This window comes from Gopherus evgoodei, chromosome 20, assembly GCF_007399415.2.
Source record: "Gopherus evgoodei ecotype Sinaloan lineage chromosome 20, rGopEvg1_v1.p, whole genome shotgun sequence".
Classification (NCBI taxonomy): domain Eukaryota; kingdom Metazoa; phylum Chordata; order Testudines; family Testudinidae; genus Gopherus; species Gopherus evgoodei.
This window is the reverse complement of record NC_044341.1, coordinates 18,675,119-18,700,712: the sequence shown is the minus strand read 5'-3', so window position 1 is coordinate 18,700,712 and position 25,594 is coordinate 18,675,119. Positions and strand designations below refer to the sequence as shown.

The following is a 25,594-nucleotide window of genomic DNA, read 5'->3' as shown; positions in this document are numbered from 1 at the left end:
ATAAGTTTATGGAGGGATGGTATGATGGGATAGCCTAATTTTGGCAATTGATCTTTGATTATCAGCAGGTATGCATGCCCAGTGATCTGTGATGGGATGTTAGATGGGGTGGGATCTGAGTTACTACAGAGAATTCTTTCCTGAGTGCTGGCTGGTGAGTCTTTCCCATGTGCTCAGGGTTTAGCTGATTGCCATATTTTGGGGTTGGGAAGTAATTTTCCTCCAGGGCAGATTGGCAGAGGCCCTGGAGGTTTTTTGCCTTTCTCTGCAGCATGGGGCACAGGTCACTTGCTGGAGGATTCTCTGCAGCTTGAGGTCTTCAAACCACTATTTGAGGACTTCAGTAACTCGGACATAGGTTAGGGGTTTGTTATAGAAGTGGATGGGTGAGATTGTGTGGCCTGCATTGTGCAGGAGGTCAGACTAGATGATCATAATGGTCTCTTCTGACCTTAGTCTATGAGTCTGAGGGCCATATTACTCCAAAGAAAATGGCTGAGGGCCGAACCCTCCCCACCCCGCCCCCACAATCCCCTCCCCCCCAGCACCGCCCAGCCACCCCAAAACACTCCCTCCACCCCAGCACTGCCCAACCCTGTGGAAACACCCCCCCCCGCCACCGAAACAGCGGTATTGAATCTTGGTAATATGTTATAGCGGGCCCCTAAGGTAGTATAATTAAGGTAAAAGAAAAATGTATTTTTGCTAGAAGTAGAATAAGGTTTTCCCCCACTTTGTAATCAGTTGCCCTGTTGAATGAATGAGGTGTGACTGAGGAAGGCATGGAAGGCAGGCAGCTCTAGACAGCTGCAACCCTTGGAGAGGGGCTGGGAGCTGGACTAAGGACAATCAAACTTGTGAAGTGGGCTGACTAGAGAAAAGCAGACATACTGACGGCCTTGGGGGTTAGAAACAAGCACCTTCCTTTGGGAACACCCTCTTTATAGCATTGGGACAACCCCCAGCCCAGAGAGAAGCAGCAAAAAGGACCAATTTTTATGGGAGACAAGATCAGTAGAACAGGTCAGCCACCAATTCACTGCTCGCCTCCATCCCCTTGCCCGCCCCCAAGTATAAAGCCACCCCGGCTGCTTGGCTTATCATCCCCTCCCACCCACAGCTCGCCTCCTCACCCCCCGCTGCCTGCTCGCTTCCTCAGCCCCCCCTCCCCTGCTGCTGGCTCACCTGCCCCCCCCCGCCACTGCCAGCTTGCTCGGCTCATCACCCCCCCCCCCGGCTTGCCTGCTTACCCCTTGCCGCCCACTCACCTCCTCAGCCCCCCTCCCCCACCGCCGGCTCACCTGCCCCCCTGCTACTGCCCACCCACTCAGCTCATCATCCGCCCTCCCCCCCCCGGTCCGCCTCCTCACCCCCTGCTGCCCGCTTGCCTCCTCAGCCCCCCCTCCCCTGCCATGGGCTCAGCTGCCCCCCTGCCACTGCCCATCCGCTTGGCTCATCATCCCGCCCCCCGGCTCGTCTCCTCACCCCCCTCTGCCCACTCACCTCCTCAGCCCCCCCTCCCCTGCCTCACCTGCCCCCCCCACTGCCACCGGCTCAGTTCATCATCCCCCCACCCCCCGTGGCTTGCCTACTCACCCCCCTCTGCCCACTTGCTTCCTCAGCCCTGCTCACCTGTCTCCTCCACTGCCCACCCGCACAGCTTGTCATCTCTCCCCTCCACCCAGCTTGTCTACTCGCCGCCCGCTCGCCTCCTCATCCCCCCCTCCCTTGCCGCCAGCTCACCTACCTGCCTGCAGCTGGCCTCTTAACTTCTGCCACTGCCCCCGCCCCCTACCGCTGGCTCACCCTCACTCCCCAGCCTGCCACTGGCCTGTTCACCACCCCACCCACCCCCACATCTGTGCATCTCAGTAGTATTTCAAAGGGATGCCATTTTACCGCTTTGGGTCCTTGAGCGGCTGATCTATCTCTTTGTTCCAAATGTAGCTGCAGATAGGTCTTCATGAAGCAGTGCTACTTGTACAAACTCAGCAGATTGCTTACTCACAGACCTACTAGTATGCCATTCAAGAAAAGTGCAAGGTCAAGCATTTAGGGATTAATAACAAGAATTACTTCCAACTGATGTTACTGTTGTAGGATGGGGATGCAGAGGAGGAGAAGGACCTCAGAGTATTGGTTGATCACAGGATGACTATGAGCCGCCAATGTGATATGGCTGTGAAAAAAGCTAATGTGGTCTTGGGATGCATCAGGCAAGATATTTCCAGTAGAGATAAGAGGTGTTAGTACCGTTATGCAAGGCACTGGTAAGACCTTATCTGGAATACTGTGTGCAGTTCTGGTCTCCCATGTTTAAGAAGGATGAATTCAAACTGGAACAGGTACAGAGAAGGACTACTAAGATGATCCGAGGAATGGAAAACTTGTCTTATGGAAGGAGACTCGGAGAGCTTGGCTTGTTTAGCCTAATCAAAAGAAAACTGAGAGGAGATATGATTGCCCTCTATAAATATATCAGAGGAATAAATACCAGGGAGGGAGAGGAATTATTTAAGCTCAGTACCAATGCGGACACAAGAACATATGGATATAAACTGACCATCAGGAAGTTTAGACTTGAAATTAGACAAAGGAGGACTTCAGTAACTCAGACATAGGTTACTATGGTTAGGTTACTAACCATCAGAGGAGTGAAGTTCTGGAACAGCCTTCCAAGGGGAGTAGTGGGGGCAAAAGACACATCTGGCTTCAAGACTAAGCTTGATAAGTTTATGGAGGGGATGGTATAATGAGAGAGCCTGATTTTGGCAATTAATTGGTCTTTGACTATTAGCAGTAAATATGCCCAATGGCTTGTGATGAGATTAGATGGGGTGGGATCTGAGTTACTACAGAGAATTCTTTTCTGCGTGTCTGGCTGGTGAGTCTTGCCCACATGCTCAGGGTTTAGCTGATTGCCATATTGGGGTTGGGAAGGAATTTTCCTCCAGGGCAGATTCACAGAGGATCTGGGGGTTTGTCGCCTTCCTCTGCAGCGTGGGGCATGGGTCACTTGCTGGAAAATTCTCTGCATCTTGAAGTCTTTAAACCATGATTTGAGAACTTCAATGGCTCAGACACAGGTTTGATACAGGAGTGGATGGGTGAGATTCTGTGGCCTGCATTGTGCCGGAGGTCAGACTAGATGATCATAATGGTCCCTTCTGACCTTAAAGTCTATGATTCTGTGAAGAGTGATGCCAAGGTTGGTGCTGTGGGAAGAAAGTGCCCACAAATGGCATAACAAACTGCTAATGTGGGTGAGGTCTAATTGCTGTGCTGTACTCCTGTTCTCATTCCCCAGCTCTCTTATCTTCTCCTCAGGGTCTTTACTCATCAGTCTCTCTGGCTAGGCCATGTAACTAAGCTACAGGTTGTATATCCAAAAGGTTACACAGTATTGTGGCTAAGCTTGCCCTCAGACAAACCATCATCTTTTACCTCAATAGTTTAAACTTTAACTCAAAAGAAGACTTGAATGATTGTGCAAGGTCTACATCCTTTCTTGGGGATGTCCCAAACTTGATACAACACATGGGTACAGAAGATGGCCTCTCCATCCCCTTGGAGCTGTAAGCTATAGCTCTCAAATTGCTCTTGGGCTAGGAAGCTACATTTACTTTCCAAAAGCCACCCCTTGCTAAGTGTTGAAATCACTATTCCTCAGACCTGAGAGTATCACAGATCTTTCTCCTCCAAGAACCATAATCTGAAACAAAATCAGGTCAAAACTCACAGTACTGCTTTGTCCTTGGAAGATCATTCTTATCAGCCTAGATGCCATATCATCACAAGGAAGTCCTCTCTGAAAATTCTCCAGTATAATAGTCTGAGTTGCATTATACTGGTCTTTTCACTGCTGACCTAATCTGCATGAGAGAGATTGAGAAACTCTCCTCCTTAACCAAATGGGACTGGTTTAAAATGAAATGAAAGAAGAGAGCAGTATTTTTTCTTACACCAGAATCACTTGGGAAAAATAGTAAATTATAAATAACTCACTGCACAATGGAAGGAGAGGTTAGTGGTCTCTTCAAAGCAACCTAAGTTTTTGACCTTGACTTAATCACTAGTTCTTTCACTAAAATGTACCAAAAATTACTTTCCTATTGCAAAAAGAACAGGAGTACTTGTGGCACCTTAGAGACTAACACATTTATTTCAGCATAAGCTTTCGTGGGTCACAGCTCACTTCTTCGGATGCATAGAGTGGAGCACACAGACAGAAGATATTTATACATACAGAGAACATGAAAAAGTGGAAGTACCAGTCAGCACAGCTCCAAACAAAGAATCGTTGTTAGCCCAGGAACTTCAAGGATTTAAGGAGAAGGCTGAGATTTAAATTTTATTATTTTTTTGGCACAATATATGAGCTCTTGAAATTATAAGAGCTCTTGAAATTTCAGGAGCCCCTCACTTTGATTCTCCTAGTCTCTCAAACTCCTGCTCCCCACCTGATCTTGGAGGGGAATAAGCCAAGGCTTCCTGGATAATAATAGTAAAAGATATAAAGATAATATAGGATGCAGAACTTCTGGATTTGGGGGTGGGGGTGGGCTTTAATTCTGATGGTTCCCAAAAAGAGATTCTAAAGGTTTTACTCCAGTTTCTTATAGTATCCAAAAGACAGTGAGATTTCTTCTTAATGCTTGACCTAGCCACACTAACCCTATTGGTCATGAAGGCCTAGCTGGATATGGGAAAAACTAGTTCTCCTGGTCCAGAAAGTAATTGTCCAGACCATACATGTCCAGCTGACCTGAAGGAAGCCTGTCTCCATGTGCCCATATGACAATGACACCAACACTTCCTCCATTTTGAAGTTGAAGGACAAGCAAAATTTTTTGGCCTGTTCTTTAGGTCATTACATTGTCTGGGGATTGGTCCTGCTTTGAGCAGGGGTTGGACTAGGTGACCTCCTGAGGTCCCTTCCAACCCTGATATTCTATGATTACAAGATCAGCAGTACTTTTTTGTCTGTTATCTCTGCTGTGATCAAATCTAATGGTCATCCCGATGATCTGTTTGAGCCAGCAAAGATTAAGATAAAGGTACTGTTGTGTAGTACTCCACACAATCAGGATGACTCCTTAGTGATTATGTCATGATTTCATTATTGACCTGCAAAAGAGTTCCCTTGTTCCTTTTTAAAAAACATTATTCATCAGATAGTTCCCTAAGACATAGAAGGCTCCTGTTTTCTCAAGAGAAGTTAATCAAGATCCTAAATGTGATCAACCCGTTGATCCGATCTCTAATTGTATTGGCTCTGCCGTATCTGCCACTGTTTCTCCCAGAAATGGTGGAAATAAAAAATGAACCAGCTCAGGGAAAATCCCTGGCAGACTCTTTTTGTTTGGAGTAGAGCCAAAATAAAGAAAAATGATCCTGTTGGGGAAACTCATCACAATATCAGTTTGTTGGAGCTAAAGATGGTTGTATATCATGTAGAGTCCTTCATGAAATTCCGCAGTGTCTCAGCCAGGCATGTCAAACGTGACTGTGACAGGGCATACACACTCTGCACTAGCATGGAAGATGTTAAGGAGCTATTTTGAGCTGGAGTGGCGCTGTCCCTGTGCATATACCAATCAGGCCAGGACTGACGGAGTTAAGCGGAGGAAACTGTGATCAGATGAGGATGACCCTGGGAAGGGAACAGGCTGTTGAACTTCTCCAACCCTGAAGAGAGGACTGGCTGCCTGCAGAGCCTCTGCCATCACAGAACTTGGGTGCAGATTCCCTGAACAAAAAGGGGGAAAAAGAGTGAGACTTAAACTGGAGCTCCAGTAACCTCTGGAGTATGCTTTGGAATTCCCAGGGCCCTCTGAAGGAAGAGGTGCCCATCTCCCTGAAAGGAGCTGTCTGCTGGTTTTTCTTTTTCTTTCTTTGGTTTAACTTTGTTTATTGACTATAGACTGTTTGTAGTTTCACCTGAGACCCTGAGAGAGGGACTGAAGGTTTGAGCACTGGTTGTCTAGAAAGACACACTCTGCAGTACCCACTGGGGTGGGAGTAATTAGACTCACATGTGAGCGCACCACATGCATCTCCTAAAGGGAAGCTCTACCATGTCCAGATTCATGACAATTGGTGGAGAATATGGACATGTTGCTAGTCCTTGGGATAAGGGAAAATGATATTGCTTAAAAAATAATGGACTTCGATAGATTATTAAAATGGGTTGTGGAGAATACTCAGTTTGCCCAGCAGCAACAGTAACAGTTGCTGCAACAGTTGGCCACTCAATAACAGCAGCAGATGGCACAACAGCAGCAACAATTGATTAGTGATCTAGTAGCCCAGCAAAAGCATTGATCCTGGTGAAGTGTATGAAGATGGGCCCTGATGATGACCCTGAGGCATTCCTTATGACATTAGAGTGGGTGGCGGTAGCAACACGGTGGCCCCGGAGTATTGGGCCATCTTGTTGGCTCCCCTCATCTGACCAAATGTTCCCAGCTGGTCTACTGGGAGATCAACCTGGTGACTATTCAGGATGACCCCAGAATTAAGGCCACCATCCTCAGCTACTTGGATATCACAAAGGAGACTTACCAGCGACTAATGGACTGAGTACTACAACTGGAATGGGTAGTATGTAGTCATTCACCTGGATGTGGGATACCCACATAAAGCAGTTCGGAGCAGTGCTCTAGGCCCTTGCACATGCTGGCCTAAAACTACCCAGGAAAAACATAAAATAGGGAACTAGAAAGTCACCTTTTTTTGGGGTACACCGTGGGAGGGGGCTGTCTGCAGCCACCAGTGAGTAATGTCCAAGTGTTGACAGCTGTCCAGTGCCCACACAAAAAAACAAATCCAGTGCTTAGTGGGTCTGGCAGATACTATTGGACTTATGCCAGGATTTCCCACAATTGCAGCCTCCCTCCTAGACCTTATAAAGAAAGGAAGGTTTGAGTGGTTGGATGATAAGGCTTTCAAGACATTGCAGGAGGTGGTCCTTTTTAATCCAGGCTTTTCAAACGGATTTATCCTGCAAACTGATGCTTCAGACATGGGTTTGAGGCAGTCCTTTTGAAGGAGAAGAGCACCCATTACTTTATATAAGTCAGAAGCTGTTCCCTCGAGAAAACATAGTCCATCACACAGAAGGAAGCACTGGCAATAAAATGGGCTTTGGACTCCCTATGGTATTATTAGTTGGGAAACTCCTTTTCTTTGATCACAGACTGCGGTGAGTTAGGTGGTATTATCTTCCTGGATTCTGGCATCAATGTTTTTTGCCAGTAACCTTTCATAAAATCTAAAGTGGAGTATATCTGGCAGCTTCCAAACTATGGAAAATACTAAAGCATGGATAATGGGCTGGTAGCTGTCATTACAGGGGAGCACTCTACCACATACAGATTCATGACCGTGACAAACCAACAAACAAAAGGCTTACATAGACTGGCGTGGAGGAATAAGAGCAGGTTCTGAACTGAAGTAGCCACCAGGATCTTATTCCTGCTGGCCAAGGCCTGTTTATGAAAGCTTGATCTACATACAGGCAAAATGAACCTTCTAACTAACTGGCATGGTCATCGAGACCCATTACTGAGCAATTAGGTCAGTGTGATGGGGTGTGCATACCTCACACTATGGGTGGAGGAAGTCCCGCCCCTCAGGCCATACTGGGCATGCTCCTAGTGCTATGCTAGTGAAAAAGGGAGCAGCCTGGCTCAGTCTGGGCTGAATGCTGGAGAGGAAAGACCTTTGGTGGAGGCTCCAGTTGAGGAGCTGTCACAGCCCTTGCTTGCGGGAGCTGGCAATCCCGACATCCGGACTGGAGATATGTGGCCAGTGGAGCCCCAGGGAATTACCTGTGCTGAGGACACCAGAGATCCTGATGCCCCATGGACTGCAGCTCCATGAAGCGTGGTAGGAAGTGACCCAGGGAGGGTGAGCGATTGGTATCTCCCTTCTGTGTGAGGTCAGCGGGCTTTGGTGGGATTCTCTGCTGACCCAGTGGCAGACCACTCCACCACTGTTAGGGCCCTGGGTCTGGGCCCCATACCTGGGCTGCCATCCTGGTATTGGCCATTAGACCACACTGCCCTGTACCTGACGGCTGCTATGTTGACCCTGGCTGCTATGCCACCCTGTCCTATACCTGAGGATTGCTATATTGACTCTAGCTATTAGGCCATGCTACCATGCACTCGAGGGCCGCAGCATTGACTCTGGTCACTGGGCAAGGTGCCCTGAACTCAAGGACCACTGTATTGACTCTGGCTATTAGGCCATGCAGCCCAGAACCCAAGGGCCGATGCTCTGACTCTGACCCTTGGACCTCATCATTGTAAGGCCCAAGACAGTCTGGTAGTCAGTAACCGTGATGTCAGCACACTCACTGTCCACGCCACAGTCTGGATGTTTTCAAGGAGCTGAGCACCAAATGGGTTTCTCACTAGGTGAACTTATTAATGACCCAGGACAACAGAAAAATACTGATCTTTTGCTCTCTATATTGGCTTCCAAATGAGGGGAAGATATGGAAATGAGAAATAACCTAAAGTTGCAGCTGTATGCCTTCCCAGCCTTCACTCCAAGAGCCCCAAGTGCTCACTCCTCACTGTCCTCAAAATTCTTGGCTTCCCAGCCAGTTTCAGATTTCAGTCTAATCTCTGGAAACTTCAGACATGAGAGGACCTCCTTTGCTAGGGTCCTTGAATCATCTGGATGTTTAGAGATTAGTGGCCGGTGATTGGAACCAAAGATTTATTGCAATCAGGATATTCTCAGGATCTTGTTCATTTCCTCCTGAAACTGAGAATCCCTTTGTCTGCCTGAGAATACCTCAGTATCAGAAGGTTTATGTGGTGCAAGAATCAAGGTATTAATCTTCTTGTATTGATCAAAAATGCACAAAAATCTCTTTTGGAACTTTTCTACAGTGGTTCAGGCCTCAGCTTCTTTAAAACCGCAGGAGCTGTGACTCCTAAATTTCCAAACTCCAGTCTTTTCTGCTCACGTATTTCTTACTTCTTTAAAAGTTGTAGCTTGGGAAGAATGTTAGGTCAAAAAAAACCCGTTGCGACACAAACCTATTCTGCAAGTGGGGCTTTCAGGGCCTGTCATATTGCCCCCATCAGCTTGACAAAAACAGGATTTTGTCCGACTTTGTAAACCCTGCACACTGGCCAGCTATGTCAGTAAAACTGGCATTCCGGCTGAGGCATAGTCAGGGACTAACCCATGCCTTACCTGTCACATGGCTACAAATGAACTCCTCTCTGCTCTACTTCCTTTACTGCTGTCCTCTCAATAAGTCCCCCCCACACACTTGCATAAATCCTTTGGCTATTTCTCTTCTCTGCACATAGACTCAGATTAACTTGGATTTGGAGACTCACTGACTGTGGTTAGTGGTGAGCCTCGAAGCTGATCATCTCCACTGCTGCCATCTGAAGGCAGCAACTGACCCAACCCAGGCCACTGGCTGCACTTCTGAAGTTACTACTGGGGGAATTCTGTGCTACTGCAGAATACAGAGTGTTGCAGAATTCCCTGTTTCCCCTGCAGAATTTCTGGCTGCACTAGGGGCTGCTGGACTCTGCAGAGCCCAGTTCACAATGAGCGGAGCACCCAGCCTGGCGTGGCTGGAGGTTGCACGCTGTTTGATCCCCATTCTCCTGAGAGGGGAGAGCGTCAGAGAGACCCAGCCAGCTCTTGCAAAGGATGAGGAAGGATCTGGGCTCTCGGAGGGGTGGGGTGTATGTCTGGGGCTGGTGGAGGTGGGGACTGTCTCAAGGCTGCCCTGCAGCTTGCCTCTTGTCGGGAGGAGGGGGCTGGTGTCAGAGGGTTACCCCTTGGATGGGCTCTGTGTAGGGGGCCTGGTGGCTGAGCTGTGTGGGGAGAGAGGGGGTGGCTAGTGTCTGGCAGCTGCCTTGCAATTGGGCTTGGGGGGGAAAGGGGCCAGATGTCAGGGGGCTGACCTGTGGCTCGGCTCTGTGGGATGGGAGGGCTGATGTCAGGGCACTGCACCGCGGCTGGGCTCTGGGGGCACGGGGACTGGTATCTGGGGGCTGGGCTCTCAGGGCGGGGGTGGGGCTTGTCTAGGGGCTGCCCCATGCCTGGGCTCTTTGTGGAGTGGGGACTGATACCAGGGGCTGCTCCACGGTTGGACTCTGTGGGGAGGTGGGGTCTTGTGTCAGGTGGCTGCCTCATGGCTCGGCTCTGTGTGGAGGTGGGGCTGGTGTCTGGTGGCTGTCCTGCAGCTGGGCTCGGGGGGTGAGGGGGCTGGTGTCAGGGCACTGTCCTCGGCTCGGATCTGGGAGCTGCCTCATGGCTGGGCTCTCAGGTGGAGGGGTGGGCTGGTGTTTGGGGGTGCCCTGAATCTGGGCTCTGTGCGGGGGGTGGGGGTCATATCTGGGGGCGGCCCCATGGCTGGGCTCTTTGTGGAGTGGGGACTGGTATCCAGGGGCTGCTCGATGGCTGGACTCTGTGGGGAGGGGAGTCTGGTGTCTGGGGGCTGCCCTGCGGCTGGGCTCTGGGGGTGATGGCGTCTGGGCCAGGTGCTGCCCTGTGGCTGGGCTGTGTGTGTGTGTGTGTGTGGGGAGCTAGTGTATGGCGGCTGCCCTGTGTCTGGGATCGGGGAGGTGGGTGGGCTGGTGTCTGGGGTGCCCTGTGGCTGGGTTGTGGGGGCGAGGGGCACTGGTGTCTGGTGCTGCCCCACGGCTCGGGTTTGGGGGGTGGAACTTGTGTCTGGGGGCTGCTTTGCGGTTGTGGTCTCTGGAGAGGGGTGGGTTCTGCCCTGCAGCTGGGTTGTGTGTGTCTGGTGGCTGCCCTGTGGCTGGGCTCGGGGGGAGGCTGGTGTCTGGGGGGCTTCCCTGCGACTGGTTTCTGTAGGGAGTGGGGATTGGTATCTGGTGGGCTGCCCTGTGGGTGGGCTATTTTGGGAGTGTTGGCTGGTGTCTGGGGAGTGACCCGCGGCTGGGCTCTGTGGTGGGGAGTAAGGGAGGCTGGTGTTTGGGGCGGGAGGTGTCCTGTGGCTTGGCTCTTGTGGGTGTCAGGTCTAGGGGGACAAAAGGGAATCTGTGGGGTGCAGGAGAAGGGAGGAGGAATAGAGAGCAAAGCGCTGAGAGCAGATATGTGGCCAAACAAAGTTCTGTAAAATCCATCTTCGTCTCCTCTGGCATTTGGAGAAGAGGCATTTGTGTGAACAAAATGAATTGTGCAAGATGTTTATTATCTAGGGGTTATGCAGTGATTGAATGGTTGAAGGACAAGGGGAAAGAGAGAGAGGAGAAATAGGTGTCTGTTTTTCACTGTGAAAATCTGGTTACCATAGCTGCAAGCCCTCACTAAACCTCTTGAATCCTTGTAGATGCCTTGCCATCATTTTATGCCTCAAGGTAACCTTTTTGATACTAATTACCTTAGCCAGGAGAGTAAGTGAACTTGATGTGCTCTCAGTAAAGGAACCATATCCTTCTATTTCTGTTTGGGTAAAGTAGTACTAACCTGCTCTGGATTTTATATTCAGAAAAGTTTCCAGGATACATCTGAGACTGTCAGCAATAACAACTTCATACTAACTATGGTTAGACTTGGCAGAATTCAATTTTTACGTTTTTATAATTTCAGTGGACAATAAATAAGTTCATTTTAAAGCATTTTATTTTTATTTTTAATTTAAATTTTCACAATTGTGGGAAATCATGGAGGGGATCAGACGACAACTTTTTAATGACAGTAGATGTTGAAATTCAAGAAGTTAAAGCTGTATAACCACTAAAGCCTAATTTGTCAATATCGCATGTTGAAGTATACAAAGTAAATAGCCTTAAATTATTCTAATAAATTCTCGAGCAGTATTTTTCTTTCTTTGCCTATCTGTAAGCTTCCATTATTATCAGTGGAAATATCTTTTTAATTGGTTTGTGTGTCTGGTGAAATCAACATTTATTGACATTTGTTGAAAAAAGTCTAATCCTTCCAAGCCTAGCTATGATTAATACTTGAAAAGATCCCAACTGCCTGCCAGAAAGGCAGCTGGGCTAGCTGTGGAGAGAGGAATAGAGAAAAATAGTTTTAAGTTTATTCTTCTTCCCCAGTGAACCCGGAAGCCCCTTTAGGCAGGACTTGAAAAATTTATCACAGCTGTTTGCCTGAGGGGAAGATACAAAAGATATGGGGATGTGGTGGCCTCAGTATTCAAGATCCTGGTGAGATGCTTGGGTTCACCTGCCAATAGTGGCTGAGAAGGATGAGAGAGCTCAGGATTGTGTCAGGGTGCTGTAGCTAGACCCTGACTGGAGTCTCTACCTATTTGCATTAATCTGGCTCAATGGTGTCTAATAAATCTGCAACTACTCCCCTCTCCCAGGTGCTGGTAGGGAGAAGTTTTCTGATTCTTTTCCATCCTGTACAGTTTCCTGGCTGCAGGGGACGGGGGGATTCCTACTATATGCTTTTCCCAGTATTGTGGGTCCTGAATAGGGGGAGAGAGATCCCTCTTGGGGATGAGGGGTGTGTGTGTGTGTGAGAGAGAGAGATGGTGGTCTTATCTTGCGACTAGCTTCAGGCCCTGTTTCTACTGCAGTTCATAGCTTTGCAAAGTAGTAGAGGCATAAACTGACATGATGCTTGGGTTTAAATCCTACTCACAGGCTCCTCAACACCATCAATGAAACTGATAAGAGATATGTTAATTTTGTTCCGCTTTTTCAAACAGCTGCAGTGAGCATCAGCAGGCATGCTGGAGCTCTCTGTTTGCAGATCTTTTTGGCAAATTTTTGTTCTAAAATGATGTGACCAATAGACGGTATGAGAGTGGAATATAAACTCAGAAAATAAAGAACTAATAATAAAACTATTAAATCAACTGGAGTTAGCAGTTGTAGTAAGTCTTCAAGATTGTTTAATTCCCAGTGAAGGCTTTTCTCCTCCTCCCAGGTTAATCATCACCCTAATAGTATTAATTTACAGTAGACATTAGAGTTGTAATACTCATTTCTTAAACTTGTATTGTTCTAGTGCTGAAATACATGGGAAAGGTGAACCACATAAATTTTATAAGTCCTTTTGGAACAGAAAGGATGTGTTGACTAGCAGTAAAGCTTTGAACACTGACATTAGAAAAAAAACTTTTAGTAAGTAAAATGTTTAAACTACTCAATTTCATATAGAGATATAGATGTAGATATAGATATATATATATAATATGAACAGGTTAGTGTGGCAGCCTGTTGTTGCTAAGCTACAAATTGCTAGAGATGCCTAAAACTACTTGCACCATGATAATACCATGGCTGATTCTAAAGAGAAATAATATATCACTAAATTGGCCAAAGATACAACATTTTAAATACAGTGGTGGCTTACTGCTGAGCATGGAAACAGATTTGGGGAAATAATGAAAGGTCTATTTAATGATTTATCTTCAAATGTGCTGGATCCTGGCAGCCTTTAATAGTCAATATATGAAGTCAAGACATGCATTTGCAAAATATTTACCACTTCATGTTGAAAATAAAATTGAGGGCAGCGGGAGGTTAATAAATACTGGTCACTCTTCGTGATTGATGTCCTGTGGTTGTGTGAGCTGACCTGCTTGAGTGCTGAAGAGGCCTGAGTCTGCCCAGCATTCTGGAAGGCTACTTACCTATTGTGTTTTAACATGCACAGCAGTCCGTGTAGGTTAGGTACAGGAAAAGTTTAACAGTGGCCTGTAGAGGGTGATGGCGTTTTTAAAATGCACTTAAAAGAGTATTGTAAACTTTATTTAGGATAGATTTTTCCCTCAGAAGGTGCAGGTCTAGCAATTGTAATTATCTGATGTATAAAAGTACATGCAAACCACAGAGATATAGCTTGCTTGCGTGCGTAGATATGTGTATATCATACATGCATAATTTTGTTTCACAGGGCTGTGTTTAGGGACCCCATCATTGCATGCTGACTGAAAACAACTATTATACTGTGCATGGTGTCAAGTATCAGGGGGTAGCCGTGTTAGTCTGTATCCACAAAAACAACGAGTCTGGTGGCATCTTAGAGACTAACAGATTTATTTGGGCATAAGCTTTCATGGGTAAAAAACCTCACTTCTCATCTGAAGAAATGAGGACTTTTTATCCACAAAAGCTTATGCCCAAATAAATCTGTTATTCTTTAATGTGCTACCGGACTCCTTGTTGTTATATTCTGGACATCTGATTTATTCAGCACAGTTGTAACTGGATTATGAATTTAGGAACTACATTTTTGATCAAGGTGTAAATTCAGTTGTTACCAAAACAGGAAATAATTAATCTCGCTGTTGTTTATTATGTTACGTTTTGGTGATCAAGAGTCTTCTATCAGGAAGCTAAAGATGAAAATGTTATAAGAGTAGATCATTTTATGTTTTGTGTTCTAATTCTGTTCACTCTAGATTGGTTGGAAGGGACACTTGGGATGTTTTAGGCTCAAAATGTCAGGTTTTGTTTAAAAATATTTTACATAACTTAAGATAAAAATAGAATTGCTTTCACATATTATGTTTTTGAAATTCCAGTGAAAACAAGTTTTTATATTTAAAATTCCCCAGCTGTGTTTGCAATCCAACCATTAGAGCACTGTATGAGTGAAAGAGAACTAAAACCAACAAAACTGACCAATATATTCTCTTTGTTCCAGCTAAGTGTACACTGACTTTAGTAAGTTATTACTGTGTTTAAAATGTTGTCTCTGTGGCAATTTATGGCGATAAGTTAATTGGAATTTTAAAATGATCACTTTTAAATACTGGAGGGGTTAACAGAAAAGTAGATATTTTTAGTCCATCACTGTTACTTCTAAGTTCAGAGTTTGCCCGTTATCATTTTCACAGATTGCTGAGGCTTTTATTTTTCATTTAAGATCCATAAGTTCTGTTCAAACTCATACGCTTTAGTCTCTCCTCTCAGACTTGCTTATACTTGCTGATTGTGGCAGTCAGTGCCTTCCAAAATAGTGATGAGTCCAATTATTTTCCAATGATGCACAAAACAGTTCTTGTATCTCAGCCCTGGATCCTTTGCAGGTTAGTTTAGGGGAAGAAAGGACCATGTAGTGTGGCAGTTAGGGAGTGGTGGTATTGAAAAAGCGTATGGAGCTTAGTGATAAGATTTACACTCCAATATCCTTATCTGTAGTTGAGCCAATAGGTTTCTGATTTTAAATAAGATATTTAAGGCCTGGGTAGGATTGTCGAATTGTGGAAGTCAACAAATGGCTACACAGGTGGTGTCGGAGAGAAGGCTTTGGATTTTTCGACCATGGGATGGTGTTCCAAGAAGGAGGAGTGCTAGGCAGAGATGGGCTCCACCTAACGAAGAGAGGGAAGAGCATCTTCACAAGCAGGCTGGCTAACCTAGTGTGGAGGGCTTTAAACTAGGTTCACCGGGGGAAGGAGACCAAAGCCCTGAGGTAAGTGGGGAAATGGGATACCGGGAGGAAGCATGGGCAGGAGAATGCAAGAAGGGAGGACTCCTGTCTCAGACCGAGAAAGCAGGACAACCAGCGAGTTATCTTAAGTGCCTATACACAAATGCAAGAAGCCTGGGAAACAAGCAGGGAGAACTGGAAGTCCTGGCACAGTCAAGGAACTGTGATGTGATTGGAATAACAGAGACTTGGTGGGATAACTCACATGACTGGAGTACTGTCATGGATGGATATAAACCGTTCAGGAAGGACAGGCAGGGCAGAAAAGGTGAGGGAGTTGCATTGTATGTAAGAGAGGAGTATGACTGCTCAGAGCTCTGGTATGAAACTGCAGGAAAAACATGAGTGTCTCTGGATTAAGTTTAGAAGTGTGAGCAACAAGGGTGATGTCGTGGTGTGAGTCTGCTATAGACCACCAGACCAGGGGGATGAGGTGGACGAGGCTTTCTTCCGGCAACTAGCAGAAGTTACTAGATCGCCGGCCCTGGTTCTCATGGGAGACTTTAATCACCCTGATATCTGCTGGGAGAGCAATACAGCGGTGCACAGACAATCCAGGAAGTTTTTGGAAAGTGTAGGGGACAATTTCCTGATCCAAGTGCTGGAGGAACCAACTAGGGGCAGAGCTCTTCTTGACCTGCTGCTCACAAACAGAGAAGAGTTAGTATGAGAAGCAAAAGTGGATGGAGCCTGGGAGGCAGTGACCATGAGATGGTCAAGTTCAGGATTCTGACACAAGGAAGAAAGGTGAGCAACAGAATACAGACCCTGGACTTCAGAAAAGCAGAGTTTGACTCCCTCAGGGAGATGATGGGCAGGATCCCCTGGGAAAATAACATGAGGGGGAAAGGAGTCCAGGAGAGCGGGATGTATTTTAAAGAATCCTTATTGAGATTACAGGAAAAAACCATCCTGATGTGTAGGAAGAATAGTAAATATGGCAGGCGACCAGCTTGGCTTAACAGAGAAATCCTTGCTGATCTTAAACACAAAAAAGAAGCGTACAAGAAGTGGAAGATTGGACAAATGACCAGGGAGGAGTATAAAAATATTACTCAGACATGCAGGAGTGAAATCAGGAAGGCCAAATCACACTTGGAGTTGCAGCTAGCAAGAGATGTTAAGAGTAACAAGAAGGGTTTCTTCAGGTATGTTAGCAACAAGAAGAAAGTCAAGGAAAGTGTGGGCCCCTTACTGAATGAGGGAGGCAACCTAGTGGATGTGGAAAAAGCTAATATACTCAATGATTTTGTTGCCTCTGTCTTCATAAACAAGGTCAGCTCCCAGACTGCTGCATGGGCAGCACAGTATGGGGAGGAGGTGACCAGCCCTCTGTGGAGAAAGAAGTGGTTCAGGACTATTTATAAAAGCTGGACGAGCACAAGTCCATGGGGCGGGATGCCCTGCATCCAAGGGTGCTAAAGGAGTTGGCGAATGTGATTGCAGAGCCATTGGCCAATATCTTTGAAAACTCATGGCGATCGGCTACTGTAGTGCCCATCTTTAAAAACGGGAAGGAGTAGGATCTGGGGAACTACAGGCCAGTCAGCCTCACCTCAGTCCCTGGAAAAATCATGGAGCAGGTCCTCAAGGAATCAGAGTTTTAGATGAAAGTTTTAGAGAGTTGTCCTTGCAAGCAGAGGGAAATTCAGCATAACCAAATGTTGGATATACGGTATTAAGAACATAAGAATGGCTATACAGAGTCAGAACAGTGGTCCATCTAGCCCAGTATCCTGTCTTCTGACAGCAGTTGGTACCAGATGTTTACAGGGAATGAATGTAACAGGACAATTTATTAGTGTCATCTCGTCCAAGCTTCTGGCAGTCAGAGGTTTAAGGCATCCCAGAGCATGGGATTGCATCCTTGATCATCTTGGTTAATAATAGCCATTGATAGACCTATCCTCCATGAACTTATCTAATTCCTTTTTGAACCCACTTATACTTTTGGCCATTACAATGTTCCCTGGCAATAAGTTCCACAGATTGACTGTGCATTGTGTGAAGAAGTATTTCCTTTTGTTTGTTTTAAACCTGCTGCCTATTAATTTCATAAGGTGATGTCCTGGTTCTTGCATTATGTGAAGGAGTAAATAACACTTCCCCATTTTTTCTCCACACCATTCATGATTTTATAGACCTCTATCATATCCCTCCTTAGTTGTTTCTTTTCTGAGCTGAATAGTCCCAGTCTTTTTAATCTCTTTCTATGGAAACTATTCCATACCCATCATCATTTTTGTCTCTGTATCTTTTCCAATTCTAATGTATCTTTTTTGCGATGGAGTGATCAGAACTGCTCAGAATATTCAAGGTGTGGGTGTCCCATAGACTTATATTGTGGAGTTATGATATTTTCTGTTTTATCATCTATCCCTTTCCTAATGGTTCCTAACATTGTTAGCTTTTTTGACTGCTGTTGCACATTAAGCAGATATTTTCAGAGAACTATCCACAATAACTTCAAGATCTTTCTTGATTGATAACTAATTTAGAACTTGTCATTTTGTATGTATAATTGGGATTATTTTTTACAGTGTGCATTACTTTGCACCTATCAACGTTTATATATAGTGTACATGATGATGATGATGGTATGGGAGTTTGCAAAGAAGTCCTCATAAATTTGTTGTGTGGCATTTTGAATAAGGAGGAGTACAATAATTGTTAGTGTTAGAATCCCAATTGTTTTGAGATTACTTATTTTGAAGTTAAAACCTTGGGTCGCTTTTTCTTCTTACTTTATTTCTAATTTCAAATGCTTAGATATCAAACAAAAACATCCATGTATCATTAAATATAACAATGATCTGTAGAACTTTTTTCTGTCTATAACAAAGTACTACTTTAGGCCTCAGTATGATTGCAAAGAGAGAAAATCAGACTTCTCCAAGAAAATATTGTAATAGTGGTTATATAATTTAAATTAAGTCTCCAGGGACAAAAGGCCAACATTTAAATAATTGCAGTCAAAAATCGTAGAAATGTATGTTTGGAAAGAACCTTGAGAGGTTAGCTGGTCCATTCCCTCCATGCTGAGGCAGGACCAAGTGTTCCTAGACCAACCCTCACAGTTGTTTGTCTACTCTGTTCTGAAAAAGCCTCCAGTGATGGGGATTTCACAATCTTCTTTGGTAACCTGTTCCAGTGTAACTGTCCTTTTTATAGTTAGTTTTTCCTAATATCTACCTAAATCTCCATTGGTGCAGATTATTTCTTGTCCTTCCTTCAGTGGACATGGAAAACAATTAAGCACCATCCTTTTTATAACCACAATTAACATATTTGAAGACTGTTATCAGGTCACTCCCTCAGTCTTCTTTTCTCAAGACTAAACATGCCCAGTTTTTTACCTTTCCTTACAGGTGACGTTTTCTAGACCTTTTATCATAATACTGTGGTAATAATTCTAATGCTCTGAGGTGAACCACCTAACACAAAATTACTAATATATTTAATATATAATAATGTATTTCTCTTATGACATAAGACTCTTTAATAAGGCGATGGGGAACCTAAAGTCATCCTGCCTACAAATTAGGTAACAAGATATTGGAAAGTTCTAGCTCAGAGACAATTTCACCACTATATGAAAACTTGCATTTTAGATTTCCGGGAATGGAGGTGCACACCTGAGCAGCACCATAGCCATCACATAAATACATTTCCTTTTGCCTGATCAGAGTTGAATAGGAAACTGCTGATGAAAAGTCAGAGCAAAATTAACTCTTTCATTTGTGCATAGAACATTTTTAAAATTCAAGCATTGATCATTCCTGGAAGGTTTTACAATTTCCTTTTTAAAATTGGTTCAGGCAAAAATTGACTGGTCTGTCTATAGAATTATTTCCCTCTTTGATTGCTTTTCTCCTTTTATTATAGTGGAGATCTAAGTCTCAGAGACTTGGGTTTGGAATTTTTTTTCTGTTTATTTTTCACATGCTTGACCTATGCAGAGGTGTCTGAAGTGTTTCTGTCCTGTTGGGTTTTGTTGGACACATACTGCATATCCTTTTCTGTGACTTGCAGGTTTACAGGCTGTTGAAATGAAAAAAATTATTGTAGGAAGGAAAGAAAACTTTATTTCTTTCACTTGTTTAGTGCTGATTTAGGTTTCTCATTACTGCTAGTAAATATTTTGAGAGCAGACTTTTATGTCACAACTAAGGTGCAAGTGCTGAGCTCCTGTGAAGAGGAGGAAATGGAGGGGCTGACGTAAAACTGATCTTATGATTCAACCTAGCTTCACATCAACAAAGGACTTCATTAGGGGGACATCAGGTAACATGTCCACATGTCAAATTGCTCTTTAAGGTTTCCAGCCAACTAAAGTAAGAACATAAGACTGGCCCTACTGAGTCAGACTAAAGGTCCGTCTAGCCCAGTATCTTGTCTTCCAACAGTGGCCAGTGCCAAGTGCCCCAGAGGGAATGAACAGAGCAGGGACTCATCAGGTGATCCATCCCCTGTTGCTCTTTCCCAGCTTCTGGCAAACAGAGGCTAGGGGCACCATTCCTGCCCATCCTGGCTAATAGCCATTGATGGACCTATCCTCCATGCATTTATCTACTTCTTTTTTGAATGCTGTTATGGTCTTGGCCTTCACAACACCCTAGTTCCACAGGTTGACTGTGCATTGTGTGAAGAAATACTTCCTTTTATTTGTTTTAAACCTGCTGCCTATTAATTTCATTTGGTGACCCCTAGTTCTTGTGTTATGAGAAATAGTAAACAACACTTCCTTATCTACTTTCTCTACACCAGTCATGATTTTTATAGATCATATCTTCCCTTAACCATCTTTTTTCCAAGCTGAAAAGTCCCAGTCTTATTAATCTCTCCTCATATGGAAGCTGTTCTATACCCTTAATCATTTTTGTTGCCCTTTTCTGAACCTTTTCCAATTCCAATATACCTTTTTTGAGATGGGGTGACCACATCTGTACATAGTATTCAAAATGTGATTGGTTTTTGCTTACATTTACATATCATCCTTGGTTTAGTGCAAAGAGAAATAAACATCATCTGCCAGAAATATCCAATATATATTCCCTCTTTTGACAGTGTAGGTAGTTAGTTTTCTGTTGGCAGATCCTTTTTCAGTAGGCTTTAGTTTTTGGGGAAGCTTTAATTCTTCCTCCCCTTGTGTATATACCCCACAGGAATCTCCAAGTACCAGGTATCAGAGGGGTAGCTGTGTTAGTCTGGATCTGTAAAAGCAGCGAAGAGTCCTGTGGCACCTTATAGACTAACAGACGTCTGTTAGTCTATAAAGTGCTACAGGACTCTTTGCTGCTTTTCCAAGTACCAGGACTTTAGAATGTCTCATGCAAAGTCACCTGGATTTAAATATTGCCCCTCTCGAGAGATGGCCATTCCAGTTAAAGCTAGGTTTGAGGGAATCTCATATCCTCAGTAAGTGTGCAAGTCCTTTTAAAAAAGGATTTTAAAAGTCAGAAAGCCAGGTTTAAAATGTTTCTTCTTGACTGCTCCATGCAGCCTGCCTTGGACCTGAGTCCACCTATCACACACACACACCCATCCAACCTCCCTGGACATCTGCCTGTGGTGCTGAGAAGTGCTCTTGTGGTGCTTGGTGTGAGTTATTTCCAAGGCTTTATTGGAAATGCCTTCAACTTTCAGGAATACTGATAGGACTGTCCTTGTTAAGAGTGCACCATTCCTCCTCTAAGAGTAGAGGCAGATCTATGCAAAAGACTCTGTAAAGAAAAGGTCAAAATTGTCTCTCTGCTCCCTGTCTAAGGATACTCCATGGCCCAAGTTAGGTACCAGAGAAACTCCTAGGGATTATGGTATCTGTTGTTTGATACTGTCTCTTGAGGGCACGTTGTCAAAGATTTGTACAAAGACTGCAACCATAGGTATCTATGGTACCATATATACTGGTTGCTACCTTTTCTTTGGCACCATTATCTGTGCAGAGTACTTCAACTTTACCCTTGAAGTTAAGAGTTCCATTTACCTCAGTATTAATGAGAAATATAGTACTGAAGGATCTCTAGATTATGGAGGAATCTGAATCTCCTTTGCTATTGGTAGGACTCCACATTCCACCAGCATGTGTGACCACTGCCTCAATGGTACCAACCTCCTGTCTGGCACTGAAAGCTGCAGTGAGTTACAACCTAGCATCTCTGCCTCTGCATCCCCTCCTTTGGCATTGGAATTTTCTTATTCTTCTTCTCACTCCCAACAAAATAGGAAGGGCTCTCCAACATATTCCCCTAAGGCCCCTTCCTCCAAGGCATTTCTCATACCTGGAACTGATAGGCTTGTTGAGCCATGCTCCAATACGTCTCCCACTATCTTCAGATCTCATGCCTCAGAACAAAGGAGTCCCCCTTCTTCCCATCCCATCCACTATACATCTAATAGGATGGATTCTGGATGGATGTCAGGAATAGAGATGTCGTGTTTGATAGATGCACAGAGCATTCTAATTATCAGCATAAAAAAGCTCCACCAGGAAAACTTAGCCCTGGTCTATACTACAAACTTCAGTCAACGTAACTCTGTAAGCATCTACAGTAAAATGTAGCTCCCACTGATGTAACTTACCCACTACACTGAGTTAACTCCACCTCCATGAGAGGTGTAGCACTTAGGTCGATGTAGGTAGGTCAACGCAGCATCAGTGTAGACTCTGTGTTGCTTACATTGACGGTTGCTGCCTTTCAGAAGCTGTCCCATAATGTCCCATACTGACAGTTAAATTGGTACAAGCACTTCTGGTTAGGTTGTGCACCACCGATATAAGGAGTATAATGTGGACATGCAAAAGTGATGTAATTACTGCAGTGGCTGTACATCGACGTAACTTAGGTCAACTTAATTTTGTAGTGTAGACTTGCCCTAATGCTGCTAAATGGAGAAGATTTTTATCTTTGTGTGAACACCACCAACTTCAGCTTCTTGAGACACAAGTCTCTGCAATTTTGGACTACTTGCTCTTTCTACAGAACTCAAGACTTCCAATTAATTCTGTCAGAGGACACCTTACAACTATTAGTGCTTAGTTCCTTTGGAGGCGTATACAGTCTTTTCCCATCCCACTATATCCATATTCCTTATGGTTTCCATGGACGGATTTTCCAGTTATAAGGGCACCAGCCCATGTGTGGGATCTTAATGTGGTTCTGGCAGGTCTCATGTGTTCTCCATTTAAGCCTCTGGCTTCATGTTCTCTCATACACCTATCTGTAAAGGCCTCCTTCCTTGTGGCAGTCTCATCAGCTAGGAGGGTGGGAGTGACAGGGTTCTTTATGGCAGACTTTTTTAATACTGTTTTCCACTCTGACAAAATATTCCTTAGGCTGCACCCTAAGTTCTTGCCAAAAGTTCGCTCCAGACTACCATTTAAGTCAGGTTACATATCTACTTATATTATTTTTTCTCAACCTCCATTCTAATCATGGTGAAGCTAAGCTACGTACCTTGGTGTCCATAAGGCTCTAACCCACTGCTCAGTTCCTCTCCTAGGCTCTATCTAAGAGGATGAAAGGCTTTTCTATCTCTACCCAAAGATTACCCAAGCTGGTTTTGAGGTATAATAGACCTTGCTATGAACTAGCTAAGCTCGATCCACCAGGAAATATTAGAGCCCATTCTGCGAGGGCTCAGGCAGCCTCAGCTACTGTTTTGGAAAGCGTTCCCATAACTGACCTCTGTAAATCTGCCACCTGGGGTTCTCTAGATATCTTCATTGGACATATGGCTTAGTGGAAGCATCTGGAGCAGATGTTTCCTTTGGCAGAGCTATTTTGCAGTCTGTTTTTAAATGAGACTCTGACCATTCACCACCTCAGATCACTGTTAGGGAGGGTAATCCATAATATATGGAAACACATTCAAAGAATAAAGAAAAGTAACCTGTACAGTAACTGGGGTTTGATATGTGTTGTTCATAGATGTATTCCCACAATCTGTCCTCCCTCCCCTTTGTTTTGGAGTCCTATTGGTTGGATTTTGTGGGGAAGGGTTATGAACTAGAAACTGAGCAGTGGTTGGTCATGCACTGCCCTTTGTGCTCTTGATATGGGATCACACAGCCCCAGTGGAAACTGCTGGCCAAAAGATTCAGATCTTGAGTGCAAGGGGTGCATGCATGCCAAGAGTTGTATGAAAAAAAATATGTATATGTGTAGATATAGTATGGAAACACATCTCAAAGAACTCCAGTTACTGTACCGGTAGGTAACTTCTCTATTGTCCTCACTGAGCATGCTCAAGTCAAGCCTCAGTCTGCATCTAGTGCTGATCAAACTCTGCATGCGCTATCCCTGCAGAGTGACTGAGCATGTTGTCTGTAGCCCCACGCTACAAGGGTGAAGCTGGACTGTGCAGGTAATGGCTGGTAGGAGTTGAGGTGGGGCTGGGCACTGGAACTGAGAGCAGGGAGCCTGTCTCTTATGCTCTCAGTGATGCACCTGCTTCCACCCAGACAGTGTGTAGGAGTAAGGAAGAAGCTGTCTGATTTAAATGCAGAGGGGACAAAAGCTGGACCTAGAGCATTCCTGGGGAGGGTCAGGGAGGTAGATTGGGATGGGGAGCTTGCGGGGTGGAGACTGGCACTGGCTGGGCAAGGAAGCTAGGTCTGGGAGCCAGAAAGGGGCACAGGGAGCCAGTGGGTGAGGGGGGAACTGAGATTGAATGAGGAGCCAAGAGGGATACTGGAACTGGGAACCAATGTGGGTGAGGGGAGACAGAACTGACAGGAAGCCAGGGTGTGGAGGAAGAACTGGCACTGGCTGCACAGAGACAGGGACAAGGTGCCAGGTGAGGAGAGGGCACTGAGACTGGATGATGAAATGGGGGTGGGGAAACAGATCAGGGAAGGGAAGTGCAAGGAGGCTGGGGAGTTTGAATGGGAGACTGGGAAGGGTTGGGGAGGGGGACTGGGATGGGAAGACTATACGGGTGAGAGGAGGGCTTCTGCGAAAGGCAAACTGGGGTCAGAAGCCTGAAGAGTGGAGACTGGGATGAGGAACTAGTGGTGGGGAAGAAAGGGGACAGGTTAAAGGGAATGAGGCAGAGGGGGTCAGTCTTGGGAGGAATGGGCAGAAGAGTTTGTTCCCACTAAACACAGTCCCCTCCAGAGCCTGGGATGGAACCCAAGATCCCTGAGTCTCACCATTCCTCTGCTGTCAGCAAATATCTGTGAATCCCATTGGCAAAGTGTCCCAGCCCTCAGTAATGCAGATATACCCAGAGGATAGCAACTTACTCATACTATCATTTACTCCATTAGCTCCAGTGACAGAGGTCTGTGAGGTGGATCTAGAGGTTCCAACCCTTTCGATTAATCATGTGGGCAGTCAGTATGATGCTGCATGATGGAATTCTATTTTTTTTCAGTTTGCTTTTTAAAAAACCTAGAAGCGCTCGCTCTCTCTCTCTCTCTCTCTCTCTCACACACACACACACACACACACACACACACACACACACACACACACACACACACACACACACACACTTATACTAAAAGAACACTGTTAAGATTGCAAAGTCGAGCACTCCATAGTTACTAGAATTAAAGTTACCTGTGCAACCTTAATTCAGCCCTTTTGTGCATATGCCCTATGGTACAGTCTTCAATTACACAGCAACATACTATTCCCCCCCCCCCCCCCCCCGATCCCTGCCTCTTTCAGTGCACAGGATGGACAGGACAGGGTTCACTGAATGAGCAGCTATTCAAGATTTTGTTTTCCCCTTATTTGTTTAATGTGTGGCCCCAGGTCTTATTTACTGCATACTATTCAAACCCTGCTCTCAAGGCAGAATTATTAATTTCCTCACAGGCTTTTCACTGGTGCTCTTCAATATCTGAGTGCTTCACAAATATTAATAAATATATTTTCAGAATGCCCCTGAGGTGAGGGTGTGTGTGATGGGATGTACTTGGCTCTTTGAGGCCCCCACTGGAGAGCTCATATTCCTACTACACCCCAGCCCGAAACCAGAAAGGAGCAGTGAAGGTGGGTCCTCCAAGCCTACCTTGAAAGGTTACGGAAAGCAACCAATCAGAGTCCAACCGGCTCAGTTAAAAGGAGCTGCAGGGCCTGAGCAGGTCATTTGTTAGCTGAGACCAGAAGGATGAGGAAGGAGTGGAAGGCTGTGAGACTCCAAAGGTAAAGAGACTGGG

The 25,594-nt window shown here is 45.2% G+C and overlaps 1 protein-coding gene across 3 annotated transcripts in view; it reads left to right on the top strand.

Annotated features, from left to right (window-relative positions):
* EYA3 (EYA transcriptional coactivator and phosphatase 3) overlaps window positions 1-25,594 on the top strand; it is a 143,549-nt gene that overhangs the window by 11,067 nt on the left and 106,888 nt on the right. The window lies entirely within an intron of this gene.